Genomic DNA, 16,879 nt, shown 5'->3' with positions numbered 1-16,879 from the left:
GTCTCGACCATCACCGTTGTGATGACTGGGTTTTGAACTCTCATATTAAAATGAATAGTGCAATATTCACAGTTTTCTTTTCGTAAAATAGAAGCAATGATAAGAGAAAACTCTTGCATGTGTATAAGTCGCTTTTCTCCAAAAAATCTATAAGTAAATAAATAAAGAAGTCAAATAAATAAATAGAATATTCTTTTTTTAGATTTTCGAGGTATGCACGTGTGTACGTGCATATATGGTCGCTACACCCCTGATATGTGCACCTTTGTCACCAATTTCTGGAAGGACACCAGCATCATGCTCCAGTTTTGTGGTGTACATGGCCATTGCCTTGTCGTAACAGTGTTTCATGTTCCAGGGCATACTTGTGTATGCCACAGTCCAAATGTTTTTTCAATGATAAGAATTGTTGAGGATTTAATGCATCCCTCCTCTGGACAGAAAAACAGATCGCTTTCGCCAGCAAAGGGATGATTTGTGTTTCTTTTTTCCTGTCTCTCGTGTCAAATCCACAAATTCCTCCTACGAGAGACTTAAAAGAGCAACACACCTCCATATTCACGCAATAAGACGCGCAGTTCGCGGTGTTTACAAACGTTTCACTAAACCAGCTACTTTAGAAACAAACAAAACTGACGGAAGTCTTAAAGTTCAGATCACCCTCTCGACTTTGACTTAAAATTTGATTATTTCAAAAACGTTAAACAGGATGCTTAAAACTCCCAAAAAAAAACAATAAAAATGATTTTATCGTTTTTACCGGTTCCACGGTAGCAGTGCTGTGAAGTAGTGATTTTTTCTGTAGTGATCCTATTTAATGTTTTATTGCCTTTTTCGCTTCTTTTGATTACTTCTACTTTTCTGTCTTTTTTTTTCTTATCATTGATATTTTAAATACAAAAGCTCGACCTGTGGTCCGCCTAGTATTTGTTCCATGTTCCAATTTTTACATTTTCCGCTGCTTGTAAATTTCAGTTGGACTTGCTCTGAATTAATTAGCTGTGTTTCAAAATTCAGGCAAGAAACACGGAAACTCATGTGTTTTTAATTAATAATTTAAAGGACTTTTTGTCCTTTTTTTGTTCGCTGTTCTGTTCAACACTGATGTTTCAGCAAAGACGATTTACGAAAGACGCTTGAAAGCCATTTTTGAGAAAAATGAAAACAGAGAATGCATGCTCGCATCAAAAACGTGAGGAAGTAAACAACAATGGTACAGTGCCGCCATATCGTGGGAAGTGATCCTTCAGGTTGGTTCGATTTTATCACGAAGGAAATGGCAATTGTAGGACTGTAGTTTTTTTCTTTGATTTGTAAACATACAGGAGTTTGTATGCTAAATTAGATTTTAAATGAGCGTAAACAGCGAAAGAATTTAAGTTGCTCCTGTATGTGTACAGTTGAGGTAATTCACCGGATCAGTTGAAACAGCGCTATTTATATAACTTTAAAATTCGATTTCATCGCACTGAATCCTTACCCCAAAAAATCCTTTTGTGACGTAAAAGACCAACTCTTTCCGTTAAGAAATCCAGATTTTCAGTTAATTACGTTCGGTACCACATTGTTAAATAATAGGTTAGTTTTGGCCATCTTTTCATCTTGAAAAAAGTAAGTCGGACAAATGTAATTAGATTTTAAAAGTAAACGATTAAAAATTCCTCAAATTGCTTGCAACATACATTTCGACATCTTTCCCGAGATAGGATAGATTTTATTTCTCTGGAGTGTTTTATTTTGTAACACCAAGCTCCGTAAATCACCCTAAATTTTACACTCAAAAAGCGGCATTTTCAGAGAATTCGGTTATTATAGATTTTCTCGAAAATGAATCGATATTTAACTAAACAAAGTATGCAGTCACTTGTTGCACATTAAGGTCTACCGAACTTGAGAAAATGGGCCGAATTGATTTTTGAGCTGTTGCCACGATATTTCAAAAATGTTTGATTTTTGGCAACATGTGCTCTTAAGACTCATTACAGTACTGTAAGCTCATTAAGAGCGGCTGCCTGTAAGAATCGAGAACTGCATTTCAGCGACCACTTGGTCAAATTTCTGATATTTCGCCTGAAGATACCCTTGGATTAACTATTTTCGAAAATCATATTTTAAAGTTCCAAGGTGTTTTATTTTTTGAGAAAATTGCGAGAGTTTGAAATGCGGCCTAGGTGCGGTCACGGGCCGATGAAAACCGCGAAATTTTAGGGCAAAGGACGAAGCCCCGTTCACGGTGTAAAATAACCCAATGAACTTGAAACTTTGCACAAACCTAGACCAACCATCTCACAAGAACATTAATACAATAAACATTCCAAACTCGCTGGCTGCTTTCTAAAGCATGCAGATTTGTATACGCTACTCAAAATGGCCTCGAAACTAATGCCTATTTTCATTAAAATAAAAGTGTTTCTGGTATGTCATTTTCTCTAAATTAAATCCCATATCTCGAAAGATGAAGAAAAGAACTTTATTCCTTCCAAGTTTCAAGCTCTGATTCAAACTCTTTCCCACTCAAGGAAGATTGAATATGCGTGCGATACTTGCGGCTCGCAATTCACGTCACGAATTATGAGATCAGAACCGATTCACAAACACTTGACAACTGGAGCCCGTAAATGTTTCCAAACATCACATATTGGGCCCTAAAACTAATCAGACTGACTGAAGACAGCCATTCAATGTTTTTCGATCCCAGATTTCTTTCCTATTCTGCTCTAAAATAATATAGTTATTCCGGTCAATTAGCCTATGAAACATGCGCAACAAATTTGCATACCATTTCGATGTCGCAGGAAAAAGTAGTGCAAATCAAACTTAACAGCTCCTTTATCTTCTTAAATGAAGCAGTCTATCAGTAAAATGGAGTAAAACGTGTGACTTTCTTCCTGTCGAGTTATTTTGAGTGTTCGTTTTTTAGCAGCGATGGCTCAAACGGGGGCTCAAATCTGCAAGCCAGTGTGACTCTGAACAACTGATGCGAGTAACGCGCACGTGATCCTGGCCAGGGCGCTTTTAGAAACTGTAAATAGTGAAAAGTACAGCTTGTGGGCCAAGCTACGACTACCCTGGTGATGAAAACTTGTCAAGCTAAAAGACTGTACAAGAGATGCGAGAGCCCATTGTGCCAGCTTTGTTTGTTTGGTTTTTTTTTTTTGCGAAAAAAATTCAAGTATTGGTGTGATATCGTTTTTTAACTTACAGTTATACAGACCATGGAACGTCGATCTTTTCGCGAAAAAAAAAAACAACAACAACACCCATAACCACCATCCTCACAATTAAAAATATGAAATCAGTATATTTGAGAGCATAGTAAAGAATTTCCCACCGACCACCAACCCGACCTCCCCCTCCCCCTTAGCTATAGCGCCAATAACATTGTGGTTATTGTTTACTTTTGTAGACCCTTTTCTCGCTGCTCCTGCCACTTTTTTTCAACTCTGTGAAAAAAATAATAAAAGAAATCTGAAATTGGAAAATGTATAGGCGAAATACGGCCCTCACCCGCACGTGCTAGTAATAAGGTAGTTACGGCCCTCACACGCTTGCGCTAGTAATAAGTTAGTTTTCGTGGCCATCACCAGACACACCAAGGCTGGCAAGATTCCTGTCTTCTCGGAAATTGAAAGAAACTGGCAGGAACAACGAGACAACCGATTTAGGAAAGTAAACAATAACCACAATTGACTCTTATCGCCAGGGGGGATATGGGGATGGGGGTGGGGGAGGTCGGGTTGGTCGGTGGGTTATTCACTACTCTGATATCCTCAAAGTTACAAATTTTATATTTTAGATTGTCGGGATGGTGGTTATGGATAGATTTTTTTTGCAAAAAAAATGGACGTTCCAGGATCTGTATTTCTGTAAGTCAAAAAACCAAAAACTGACACTAATACTTGAACGTCGAGTTTTTTCGAGGAAAAAAAAAACAAAGCTGGAAAGGTGGGCTCTCAGATCTCTTGTACAGTCTTTATGCTTGACAAGGTCATCATCACTAGGGTAGTCATAGCTTGGCCCACAAGCATTACTTTTCTAAAAGCGCCCTGAACGCGCAAGTGCCTGGCCAGGATCACGTGCACGTTACCCACATCCTTGAAGTGAATATCGAGTTACAGTTGTTCAGTGTCACACTGGCTTATTGATTTGAGCCGTCGCTGCTAAAAACGAACACTCAAAACAACACGGCAGGAACAAAGTCACACGTTTTTTCTCCATTTTACTGATCGACTGCTTCATTTAAGAAGATAAAGGAGCTGTTAAGTTTGATTTGCACTACTTTTTCCTGTGACATCGAAATGGTATGCAAATTTGTTGTGCATGTTTCGTAGGCTAATTGACCGGAATAACTATATTATTTTAGAGCAGAATAGGAAAGAAATCTGGGATTGAGAAACATTGAATGGCTGTCTTCAGTCAGTCTGATTAGTTTAAGGGCCCAATGTGTGATGTTTGGAAACATTCATGGGCTCCAGATGTCAAGTGTTTGTGAATCAGTTCTCGGATCTCATAATTTGTGACGTGATTGCGAGCCGCAAGTATCGCACGCATATTCAATCTTCCTTGAGTGGGAAAGAGTTTGAATCAGAGCTTGAAACTTGGAAGGAATAAGGTTCTTTTCTTCGTCTTTTGAGATGTGAGATTTAATTTAGAGAAAATGACATACCAGAAACACTTTTATTTTAATGAAAATAGGCATTAGTTTCGAGGCCATTTTGAGTAGCATATACAAATCTGCATGCTTTAGAAAGCAGCCAGCGAGTTTGGAATGTTTATTGTATTAATGTTCTTGTGAGATGGTTGGTCTAGGTTTGTGCAAAGTTTCAAGTTCATTGGGTTATTTTACACCGTGAACGGGGCTTCGTCCTTTGCCCTAAAATTTCGCAGTTTTCATCGGCCCGTGACCGCACCTAGGCCGCATTTCAAACTCTCGCAATTTTCTCAAAAAATAAAATACCTTGGAGCTTTAAAATATGATTTTCGAAAATAGTTAATCCAAGGGTATCTTCAGGCGAAATATCAGAAATTCGACCAAGTGGCCGCTGAAATGCAGTTCTCGATTCTTACAGGCAGCCGCTCTTAAGGGCCCATTAGAGCATCTCGTTGCTAAGCTACACGGTTGTTACCCAAGTGCAATTTCACTTCCGGTCAGCCAAAAAAATTTTTTTGCGCGCTTTTTTCGGCGCCGGCCTGTCGCCGATTCAAGTCGTCTTTACCTCTTTTTTTACTTCGTTGCAACAAACACAAGAAAAACTTTTCGTTTACATTTCTATTGATTAATTTACTGCTTTACGGTTACAACATGTGAGTCATGCCTTTATTTTTGAAACTTGAGTGTTTTGCTTGAAAATGTCATCTACGTACGGACGTAAACAGAAAGCCGCAGCGATGGCTGCATGTTGATGGGGAAATCTCAAAAAGATCACAGTACAAGACTTCCAGTGTCAGGTTGGGAATCAAAATCTCAAAGATACGGAGACACAAACTGAAATTAATATTGCGCTATCATCACCTGCAAACTTCAAAGAAAACTCTGTGTCGGCGGCCCTTTTTGACCGCTCCGAAACTCCCTGACGTCTTTTGCGATAAAACTGTGCGACCCTGTGAACCTGTGTTCGTGAACTGTCCTTCCGAACCTGAGAAACTCCACTGTTTAGATATAACACAAATAAACGAAGCTATCGAGGCCACTAAATTGCAACCACCCTCCCAAGACAGCATGGAGCAGCAGACGGTGAGCAAGTAGGCTTGTAAATTATCCTTGAAAGCAGCTCTAGCTCAAGAATTTCATTCTTACATCAAAAATGCTAACCACTCGATAGAAAACCTGACTGATAATGGTAAGCTCGAAACTTGTGATGGACAACTTCTCCTTACAACATCAACCTCGCTTGAGAACCTAGTTAACAGTAGTTTAAGTAATCTACAACACTGAGTGACTGTGAAAAACAAAACACGGTAAAACAAAACACAGTTGAAGAGTTCGAGTTCGAGTGTAGTTTATGTGGGAAAATCAAAAAAGTCAACTTGAAGAGTAGCATTCCTGTCGTTAAAGCCACAACTCGTCCAAGATCTGCAATACGTAATCTCGTTGCTCTTTCATTCCTTGTCAATGGGCAATATTTCAAAAATCACACCACAAAATTCTTGGGACTCTCGGTCTGGATCACGATCAGTTCCACTCAGTGGATCCATATTATTGAATGGATTGCACCGTTCGTAAAAAGGATCGCCGACGCGAGCGTGCAAGAAGCAAGAACTGAAGCAATTCGACGTGGAGATAAGTCATCATTGCACATCCAGTTCGACGGCTTTTATCTGATTCGCGGCCACTATTCGAATAACAGCTCAGCTACCGTCCACGATGCGAAGACTGGCAAAATTATTGCGTACTCACACCGAACAAAGCATGGCCAAGGTGCTAACTGGGAAGGGGCAAGCTGTGGAGCAGCCTGGCCAACAATGCTTAGGCACCAGGCGGCTGAAAATTCGCTCATCACTTCTGGTGCCGCGAAAAAAGAACTTTTCTCCTCGGGAGATAATGGTAGTTGCTGGATTTAAAAACAATTTGAAAGAACATCATATTTTCTCGGAATTCAAGCATGGGTTTTGCGACAAAATGAAAAACAAAAAAATGTGCGCAAAAGAGTGGTCAAAGAAGCACAATTTCCAGTCTCATTTTTTAAATTTTCATTAAAAACCAAAACGCATGCTTGAATTTCTTCAAAACGGCTTTTGAATTGTTATTGTACAGAAAATGCGGAAAAAAGGTTTAAGCCATTTAGTTAAAATGCATTTTTCTGTTTCTGGTCACGTGACATTGGGCGTGGTCCAATGACGTCATGAACTGGACCATATTTGCCCCCTATGGCTATTGCCCAAATTTGGTCTAATTGAAACATACACGTGCAGAGTTATAGCAAATTGATTTTTCCCTAGCAACGGCATCAAAAGATACTTTAATGGGCCCTTAAGACTGGGTTGAGTGAACCAGACAACTGGAGGAATGCAGGAATGTCCATCACCCACTAAACCGTGAAAACAATGGACATTTATTTAAATTAATTAATTATTTATTTATTTATCGACAAAACTTGCACCTTAAGTAACATTATTAAAAACAGGAGAAAGTGAAAGAAAGGCAAAAATAGTGGGGGTCACACTACAGAGCTGCACTGCACGCGCAATGATTGACTACCACGACTGCCCATCGTTTTAACTTTTTCTTTTGAATACAACTGAATGGCTGAGATATAGTTCTCAGGTTACTAGTACTCACTCGGTATGGTTATAATTTATATATTGAGCTTTGTAAAAGAGATTAACGTGAGGCTTGTTTGGCTGGAACCTGCAAGAGTCTAACAAATTTAAAAGAAGCCAATATACATACAATACAAATGAGAAAAGAGGCCCAAAGAACTTCCAATTTTTGTCACATTTGTTTACGAATCTTTCAAAAATCCTTACTGGTTACACCTCATAAATTTTCTAAACTCAAAACTTGACACTCAAAAGCTCTAAAGGCAAAAAGATAAATATTTAATGGTAAAACTAAAAACGTTCTTAGCTATGACGAATTCAAAAGAAAAGCCTTCACTGACGCCTGATTTGCAATCTTTGATGAGCAAAGTTGAATAAAGAAAGATATAGAAATAATGTGAGAAAGGAAGACAAAGGAAAAAGGGCATAAATCCACCAAAATATTTTCGTTAAAAAGAATCCTTCATACTCTGACAGTAATGCTTTGTTGTCCTCAGAATGAGCAAGTGTTATAGCCCACATTTGGAGTAAGCATAGTGTGCCAGGATTCCAAGACTTTCAAACATGATCAGTAGTGAATATGTGATGAAAGCGAGTAACGTGGTCACGAGATTACTTATAACTTGCATTGTTGGAGCATTTGCCCCAAGGTCTTGACGTTTCTAAAATAATAGCTACTTGTTTATTCCATATGATTTACCTACAAATACTGTACAATTCTCGAACTACCTACCGAATCATCATTGTGGCAAGGAATAAATAAGAATGGCGTTTAGAAATATAAACAAAAAAGTTAAATCGGCTTTCACGGTCTACGCAGAGCTCGTTTCGCAAAGTACAGATCTTTAAATTTAGAAACTCTGCACTTCCGGCATTTTATTCCTCTTTTAGCTTGTCACTCACAGAAGTCTGACTGTTGCAGTCTTGATATCTTCAATTCTACAGATTTATTCATCATTTCTTTTCGTTTCGCAAAATACAGTAAGCCTCTGGGCAAGTTTTTTTTTTTTTAAGTTTCTTCTATGCACTCAACAACATGGAGTTGTTCTTGCGCTGAGCCGGTTCTACAAGAAAGTCGGCAAGTGTAGTCATACTTTGTCAAACCCATCTGAAAGGCTTTTCCCAGGCAATTCAAAAGAACAATGAAAGATCAACAATACGAAAACAATGAGCTAGCTCATACATACTAATGCATCTGACTAGACGCGCATCTGCAGATTTTTAGACCTGTATAGGCGTCCGCAGCAGACGCGTTATACGCGTATGTTTTGGTTCGCTTAATTCTGGCCTGCACTGTAGTTGCAGTAGAATATAATTTTTCTTGAAGTGGTTGCTGTTTGCTACCCGCCAAAAGTGGTTTAACCAGAAACCAAAATTCTACCTAATTAGAGGTGTTGCATCGAGTGATGGCGGAGTAAGGAGCTCGCTACCAGCCGTCCGCCCTCGAAGCTGTTTTTGAAGCAACACATGGCTGAAACTCTATCCAACTACATACGAAAACGCAGAAACAGATCTTCTGTAAGTTCTAGTGACGAACCTTCTGCTTCACCTGATTCAAAAAAGCTTAAAGAAGTGGAAGACACGTGCAACCGAGATCCCGAAGCGAAAGACTAAACTATGGAGGCCCTCAACAAAATAGAGGCTATTGGAGAGCAACTGAAGTCTATTCTCGCTAGGCTGAGCAAACTGGATACTATTGAATGCTCCGTTAAAAATATTGAGACTAACTTAGCGAATTTGAAAGTCAGAACTGCGAAACTGGAAGATTTTCAAGCAATAGAAAGATATCGCCGAACTCCAGAAATCATGCAGGTTCAACGGTGACAAATGCAAAAAATACAAGGAAGATTTATCGAAAAAGCTTGACGAGCAGAATGAAAGAATTACTTCAATGCTGGAGAGAGAAAGGCTGCTTAGCAACCAAATAAACGATCTCATATCAAAGAATCTGTACCTCGAATCTTACTCCAGGCGCGAGAACATTAAATTCTTTAACATTCGAGAAGAACGCGAAGAAGACTCCGAAGAAATCCTTAGAAAGTTCCTGGAAAAAGAACTTGGTTGTCGAAACGCCCACACTGTCGAAATCCAACAGTACACCGTCTTAGCCGAAGAAATAATTATACAGATGCGCGACCTATCATTGCCAGGTTCCTTCGTTTCAAAGATGTAGAAGAAATATTCGCCTTGGGACGGCGCCTTGAGGGGAGCAACTTCCAGATGTTCCGCGATCTTCCTCAGGAAATCATCAAGCGCAGAAAGGATCAGATGGCAGTATTTAAGGAGGCACGACGAAATGGCATGAGAGCTTCTTTTAGCAGAAGCCAGCCGGATAAGCTGTATATCAATGGTGACTTCTGGCCTTGCGGAAAACCACTGGATGCCACAGAATGATGAGTAACTGTGTTGTTCTTTAGTTATCTCTAAAATTTTTTTTTTTTTTGAGGCGGGCGGTCTAGCTGCCCAACAACTTTTCAGTGCCCGCTTGCCACTTACAACTCAAACCGATTAAGGGATTTTATGTACTTTCTATATATTTTTTTCTGTTTTTGTTTTTCCACTTCTTCTACTTTAATTAGTTGTTTGTTTATCTGTTTAAGCGTAATTTTACGCGCTCTGAATGTTTTTGTCATAGTCTTCGTTTTTTGTTTTGATGTTATTCCGTTGGTTTTTTATTTAGACTCCGTGCAAACATATATCAGACATTGAGCGCAAGCCATATATATAATTTGTCATATTCTTACCGCGTACAACCAACTGGCTAGCTCTTTAAAATTCATTTTTACTACTGCAATGGAAATTACAGCCGTACAACAAAACACTATTATCATCAAACAATCGAGCAACTTAGTGGATCACTACATTTCGACAGTTTTATCTCAATACAAAAATTGATAACAATGTAATTACGGTAGCTTCTCTCAATGTACGGGGCCTAGGGAATAGCGCCAAAAGAAGAGACGTTTTTAATTGGCTGAGATCAAAGAAATTTGCCATTTATCTGTTACAAGAAACGCATTGTTCGGAAGAAATGTCACACCTTTGGGCCGCTGAATGGGGCTACAAAAGCCTTTTGAGCACTTTTTCAAGCAACAAGGCAGGTGTAGGTATCCTTTTCAACAACAACTTTGACCTCCAAATCATGAAATCTTATATCAATATTTCGGGCCGCTATATAATTTGTGAATTTAAATCCAATAGAAAAATTATAACTTCAGCGAACATATATGCCCCAAATGAAGACGATCCAACTTTTTTTAAAGCTTTGTCTGATCACCTCTTAGACTTTCAAGGTAACGAAATCATGCTGGGAGGGGACTTCAACCTTGTCCTAGATATAGAGAAGGATAAACAAGGTGGCCTTGCAAAAACACACCAGAACGCTAAAAATACTGTCTGTGACATATGCGAAAATCTTGACCTTGTAGACGCTTGGAGAATCTTAAATCCAGAAGCCATTAGGTATACGTGGCGTCAATCACGACCTGAGATTCATTGTAGACTCGATTTCTTCCTTGTAAGTCAAAGTCTTTTGAACATCGTCAGTTCAGCAGATATCCTTCCAGGCTTTAAAACAGACCATTCCTTGATTACAATAAATATCTCCTTACACTAAAACCCTAGGGGACGTGGGTTCTGGAAACTTAAGAGCGGCTGCCTGTAAGAATCGAGAACTGCATTTCAGCGACCCCTTGGTCGAATTTCTGATATTTCGCCTGAAGATACCCTTGGATTAACTGTTTTCGAAAATCATATTTTAAAGCTCCAAGGTATTTTATTTTTTGAGAAAATTGCGAGAGTTTGAAATACGGCCTAGGTGCGGTCACGGGCCGATGAAAACCGCGAAAATTTAGGTCAAAGGACGAAGCCCCGTTCACGATGTAAAATAACTCAATGAACTTGAAACTTTACACAAACCTAGACCAACCATCTGACAAGAACATTAATACAACAAACATTCCAAACTCGCTGGCTGCTTTCTAAAGCATGCAGATTTGTGTACGCTACTCAAAATGGCCTCAAAACTAATGCCTATTTTCATTAAAATAAAAGTGTTTCTGGTATGTCATTTTCTCTAAATTAAATCTCATATCTCGAAAGACGAAGAAAAGAACTTTATTTGTTCCAAGTTTCAAGCTCTGATTCAAACTCTTTCCCACTCAAGGAAGATCGAATATGTGGCGATACTTGCGGCTCACAATTCACGTCACGAATTATGAGATCAGAACCAATTCACAAACACTTGACATCTGGAGCCCGTGAATGTTTCCAAACATCACATATTGGGCCCTAAAACTTATCAGACTGACTGAAGATAGTCATTCAATGTTTTTCGATCCCAGATTTCTTTCCTATTCTGCTCTAAATTAATATAATTATTTCGGTCAATTAGCCTACGAAACATGTGCAACAAATTTGCATACCATTTCGATGTCGCAGGAAAAAGTAGTGCAAATCAAACTTTACAGCTCCTTTATCTTCTTAAATGAAGCGATCGATCAGTAAAATGGAGAAAAACGCGTGACTTTGTTCCTGCCGTGTTGTTTTGAGTGTTCGTTTTTAGCAGCGACGGCTCAAATCAATAAGCCAGTGTGAAAAAACAACTGTCACTCGATATTAACTTCGTTGATGTGGGTAATGCACACGTGATCCTGGCCAGGCACTTGCGCGTTCAGGGTGCTTTTAGAAAAGTACTTCTTGTGGGCCAAGCTGTGACTTCCTTGGTGATGATAACCTTGTCCAGCTTTTTTTTTTCCGCAAAAAAACTTGACGTTCAAGTATTAGTGTCAGTTTTTGTTTTTTTGACTTACAGTAATGCAGATCCAGGAAGGTTGATTTTTTGCAAAAAAAAAATCTATCCATAACCACCATCCCCACACTTAGAAATATAAAATTTGTAACTTTGAGGGTATCAGAGTAGTGAATTCCCAACCGACCAACCCGACCTCCCCCACCCCCATTCCCATCCCCCCTGGCGATAAGCGCCAATTGTGGTTATTGTTTACTTTCCTAAACCAGTTTTCTCGTTGTTCCTGCCAGTTTCTTTCAATTTCCGAGAAGATAGGAATCTTGCCAGCCTTGGTCTGTCTGATGATGGCCACGAAAACTAACTTATTACTAGCGCAAGCGGGTGAGGGCTGTAACTACCTTATTACTAGCACGTGCAGGTGAGGGCCGTATTTCGCCTATACATTTTCCAATTTTTCATTTTTCACGGAGTTGAAAAAAACTGGTTGGAGCAGCGAGAAAACGATTTAGGAAAGTAAACAATAAACACAATATTATTGACGCTTATAGCTAGGGGGGAGGGGGTAGGTCGGTGGGGAATTCACTTCTATGCTCTCAAATATACAGATGTCATATTTTTAATTGTGAGGATGGTGGTTATGGGGTTTTTTTTTTTCGCGAAAAAAATCGACGTTCCAGGGTCTGTATAACTGTTAGCTAAAAAATGAAATGACAATAATACTTGAATTTTTTTCGCGAAAAAAAAAAACAACAACAACAACCAAAACTGAGAAGATGGGCTCTTGCATCTCTTGTACAGTCTTTTAGCTTGACAAGGTTTTCATCACCAGGGTAGTCGTAGCTTGGCCCACAAGCAGTAATTTTCACTATTTACAGTTTCTAAAAGCTAAGCGCCCTGTACGCGCAGGATTTCATACTGAAATGCCTGGATCACGTGCGCGTTACTCACATCAGCGAAGTGAATATCGAGTTACAGTTGTTCAGTGTCACACTGGCTCATTGATTTGAGCCGTCGCTGCTAAAAACGAACACTCAAAACAACACGGCAGGAACAAAGTCACACGTTTTTCTCCATTTTACTGATCGATCGCTTCATTTAAAAAGATAACGGAGCTGTAAAGTTTGATTTGCACTACTTTTTCCTGCATCATCTAAATGGTATGCAAATTTGTTGCACTTGTTGCGTAGGCTAATTGACCGGAATAACTATATTATTTTAGAGCAGAATAGGAAAGAAATCTGGGATCGAAAAACATTGAATGACTGTCTTCAGTCAGTCTGATAAGTTTTAGGGCCCAATATGTGATGTTTGGAAACATTCACGGGCTCCAGATGTCAAGTGTTTGTGAATTGGTTCTGATCTCATAATTCGTGACGTGCTTGCGAGCCGCAAGTATCGCACGCATATTCGATCTCCCTTGAGGGGGAAAGAGTTTGAATCAGAGCTTGAAACTTGGAACAAATAAAGTTCTTTTCTTCGTCTTTCGAGATATGAGATTTAATTTAGAGAAAATGACATACCAGAAACACTTTTATTTTAATGAAAATAGGCATTAGTTTCGAGGCCATTTTGAGTAGCATACACAAATCTGCATGCTTTAGAAAGCAGCCAGCGAGTTTGGAATGTTTATTGTATTAATGTTCTGGTGAGATGATTGGTCTAGGTTTGTGTAAAGTTTCAAGTTCATTGCGTTATTTTACATCGTGAACGGGGCTTCGTCCTTTGACCTAAATTTTTGCGGTTTTCATCGGCCCGTGACCGCACCTAGGCCGCATTTCAAACTCTCGCAATTTTCTCAAAAAATAAAATACCTTGGAACTTTAAAATATGATTTTCGAAAATAGTTAATCCAAGGATATCTTCAGGCGAAATATCAGAAATTCGACCAAGGGGTCACTGAAATGCAGTTCTTGATTCTTACAGGCAGCCGCTCTTAATACATCGCTCTTAGTGGACGCTGATTACATCGACTTGATAAAACGGACCATCAGACAAACGAAACAAGAATACGAAAACAATGAAACGATGAACCCTGCCCTACTTTGGGACATGATTAAACTTAAAGTCTGAGAAAAAATCTCTTAGCTTCGCAGCGGCCAAAAAACGTAACATTATACATAAAGAACTCGAACTAGAAGAGTGAATCGCCTTACTGGAAAGAGAACTTGAAGATCTTCCAGCCAGCGCACCTCAGAAAATGAACTTAACAGAGCAACGTGAATCTTGCAAAAGTGAATTAGAGGAGATAATCTGATGGCGCACCCAAGGCGCAATTTTAAGGTGTAAAGCTAAATGGTACAACGAGGGCGAAAAAACCACCAAATATTTTCTTAACCTTGAGAAAAGGCATTTTAGACTCAGCACAATAAGTCAGCTTAAAATTAGTGAACATGAATTTGTCACCTTAGATAAAGACATCCTTACTGAGTGCGAAACTTACTTTTCAGAGCTTTATTCATCAGGCATAAACCAAAAACTACCAGAAAACAACTTTTTCGAGCCCGAGAATGAAACTGTCCTGAACGACAATGAATCAGCAAGCTGTGAGGGCCTATTAACGGAAAAAGAGTGTCTAGAGGCTTTAAAAAACGTGGAACCCAACAAAACTCCTGGAACGGATGGCCTCCCTGCTGATTTTTACAAAATATTTTGGAAAGACCTGTCCCCTTTTTTAATCAGTGCTTTCAACTATGCTTACGACTCAGGAATGCTCTCAATCACACAGAGACGAGGTATTATTAAACTTATACCAAAGAAAGATTCCGAATCATACTTTTTAAAAAATTGGCACCCACTAACTCTTCTGAACTGTGATTACGAAATAGCTGCAAAAGCCATAGCAAACCGGATAAAGACTGTTATTCCAAGACTTATTAACAACGATCAAACTGGTTTTCTTAAAGGAAGATTCATCGGAGAAAACATACGGCTGATAGATTGTATTATCAAGTATGCTTCAGAAAAAAATATACCAGGTCTACTACTTTTTATAGATTTCGAAAAGGCCTTCGACTCGCTGGAATGGCCTTTTATCGAGTGACACTCCAATACTTTGGTTTTGGACCCTCTTTAATACATTGGTTTAAAACTTTTTACAAAAACATTAAAAGCTGTGTTCTGAATAATGGGTGGTCAAGCAGTTTCTTTGAATTACCAAGGGGGGTTAGGCAAGGATGCCCTCTCTCTCTCCATATCTCTTCATACTTTCGGCGGAGATCTTAGCTAAAGTAATAAGATCCAACGATAGAATTAAAGGAATCTCTGTTAACAATACAGAAATTAAAATAAGTCAGTATGCAGACAACACAACATTTATCCTTAATGGAACTAGAAATTCTTTATCTGCCACTCTTGATACACTTGAAAGGTTTGGCAGTGTGTCTGGTCTCAGACTTAACAACACTAAGACCGAAGCCTTATGGATTGGATCAATGGCGGGAAAGAATAAAAAACTCTTTCCAGAGAGAAATTTTAGATGGCCTGAAAATAAAGTCAAAGTGCTTGGTGTTTGGATCTCCACTAATCACAATATCATGCTAAACCTAAACTTTCGAGAAAAAGTGGACAAGATCAGAAACATACTTAGCTGCTGGAAATATCGACGATTAACTCTACATGGTAAAATCCTAGTTATCAAAAGCTTAGCCACATCACAGCTTACGTATATCTTAGCTCCACTCGTAACAAACCACAGAATCATAAGTGAGATAAATGACCTTTTCTACAGTTTTCTCTGGAATAATAAAGGAGAAAAGATCAAACAAAGCGTGATGATAAACGACTACGACAAAGAAGGTTTAAAAATGGTCGACATAACGCTGTTTAACAAGTCACTTAAGACTAACTGGATTAAAAAATATCTTGATGAGCAACCTATATGGCACAATTCGCTAATTAGGATTGAAGACAAACCGGCTTTCAATAAACAACTCTCTCTTCATGGAATTACCAAGATAGCTCATCTAATGAGGGACTCGCACAACTTTCTCTCTTTCGATGAGTTTATTAACACTCACAAAATACAAGTAAAGCCATTGAAGTACTTTGGCCTTGTATCAGCCCTTCGTTACCATTACAATGCTCATTTTCCTAAGGAAACTGGTGACACAATAACACCCGACTCTTTCCTCCATACATTTCTTAAAAGTGACAAGGGTAACAGGTTAGTGTATAAGAAACTTCTTTCCACCAAAAGCACCTCACCAGTGAAAAGCCAACTGAAATGGAACAACAGTTTTCCCTCTGACGAAAATTGGACTCCCGATTGGAAAGCCGCTTATGGGCTAGCAGCTAAGTGTACCAAAAGCGCAAAACTTGTAAACTTCCAGTACAGGTTTCTTCACCGTATCCTACCCACAAACGTTTTTCTAACCAAAATTGGTATTAAAGAAGACCAGAATTGCTCTTTCTGTAGTGGCTCCTCAGAAAACCTAGCCCACCTATTTTGGCTCTGTCCAAAGGTCTCTCTTTTTTGGGATAATTTGGTTGAAAGGCTAGAGTAGTTTAAGTTAATGCCAAGAAACTATTCAAAAGATGTAGCCATTTTTTTAGGTCTGAGGTCTGACAACTCCGTTTCCGCCCTTCAATTGAATTTGTGCTTTCTTTTAGCAAGGTACTTCATATGGTGTTGCAGGGTAAACAATAAGATCCCAGTTTTAAAAAGCTTTCTTCTGGTCCTCAAATGACAATTTCACATTGAGTCTTATAAATCAAGAGCAAATCAAAAGAAATGGGAGCCTCTCTTCCCTTTCCTCAATATTAATTAGAAATCAAGAAAAAAAAATTAGGGTCACACCCTTCTAAGCTTAGTCCCCATTCCCTAGTACATTGAGGTAGCTACCAAACTGTCCTTATTATTATCTGACGTGA

The 16,879-nt window shown here is 38.9% G+C and overlaps 1 protein-coding gene and 1 pseudogene across 4 annotated transcripts in view; both read left to right on the top strand.

Moving 5' to 3' along the window:
- Positions 1-16,879, top strand: part of LOC146462760 (uncharacterized) — a 121,632-nt gene that overhangs the window by 101,679 nt on the left and 3,074 nt on the right. The window lies entirely within an intron of this gene.
- Positions 8,680-10,879, top strand: LOC146462761 (uncharacterized; annotated as a pseudogene).

Source organism: Pavona decussata, unplaced genomic scaffold (assembly GCF_977016875.1).
Source record: "Pavona decussata unplaced genomic scaffold, jaPavDecu1.1 SCAFFOLD_185, whole genome shotgun sequence".
Taxonomy (NCBI): Eukaryota; Metazoa; Cnidaria; class Anthozoa; order Scleractinia; family Agariciidae; genus Pavona; species Pavona decussata.
Note: the sequence above shows the minus strand (reverse complement) of the source record. Positions and strands in the feature narration are given on the sequence as shown.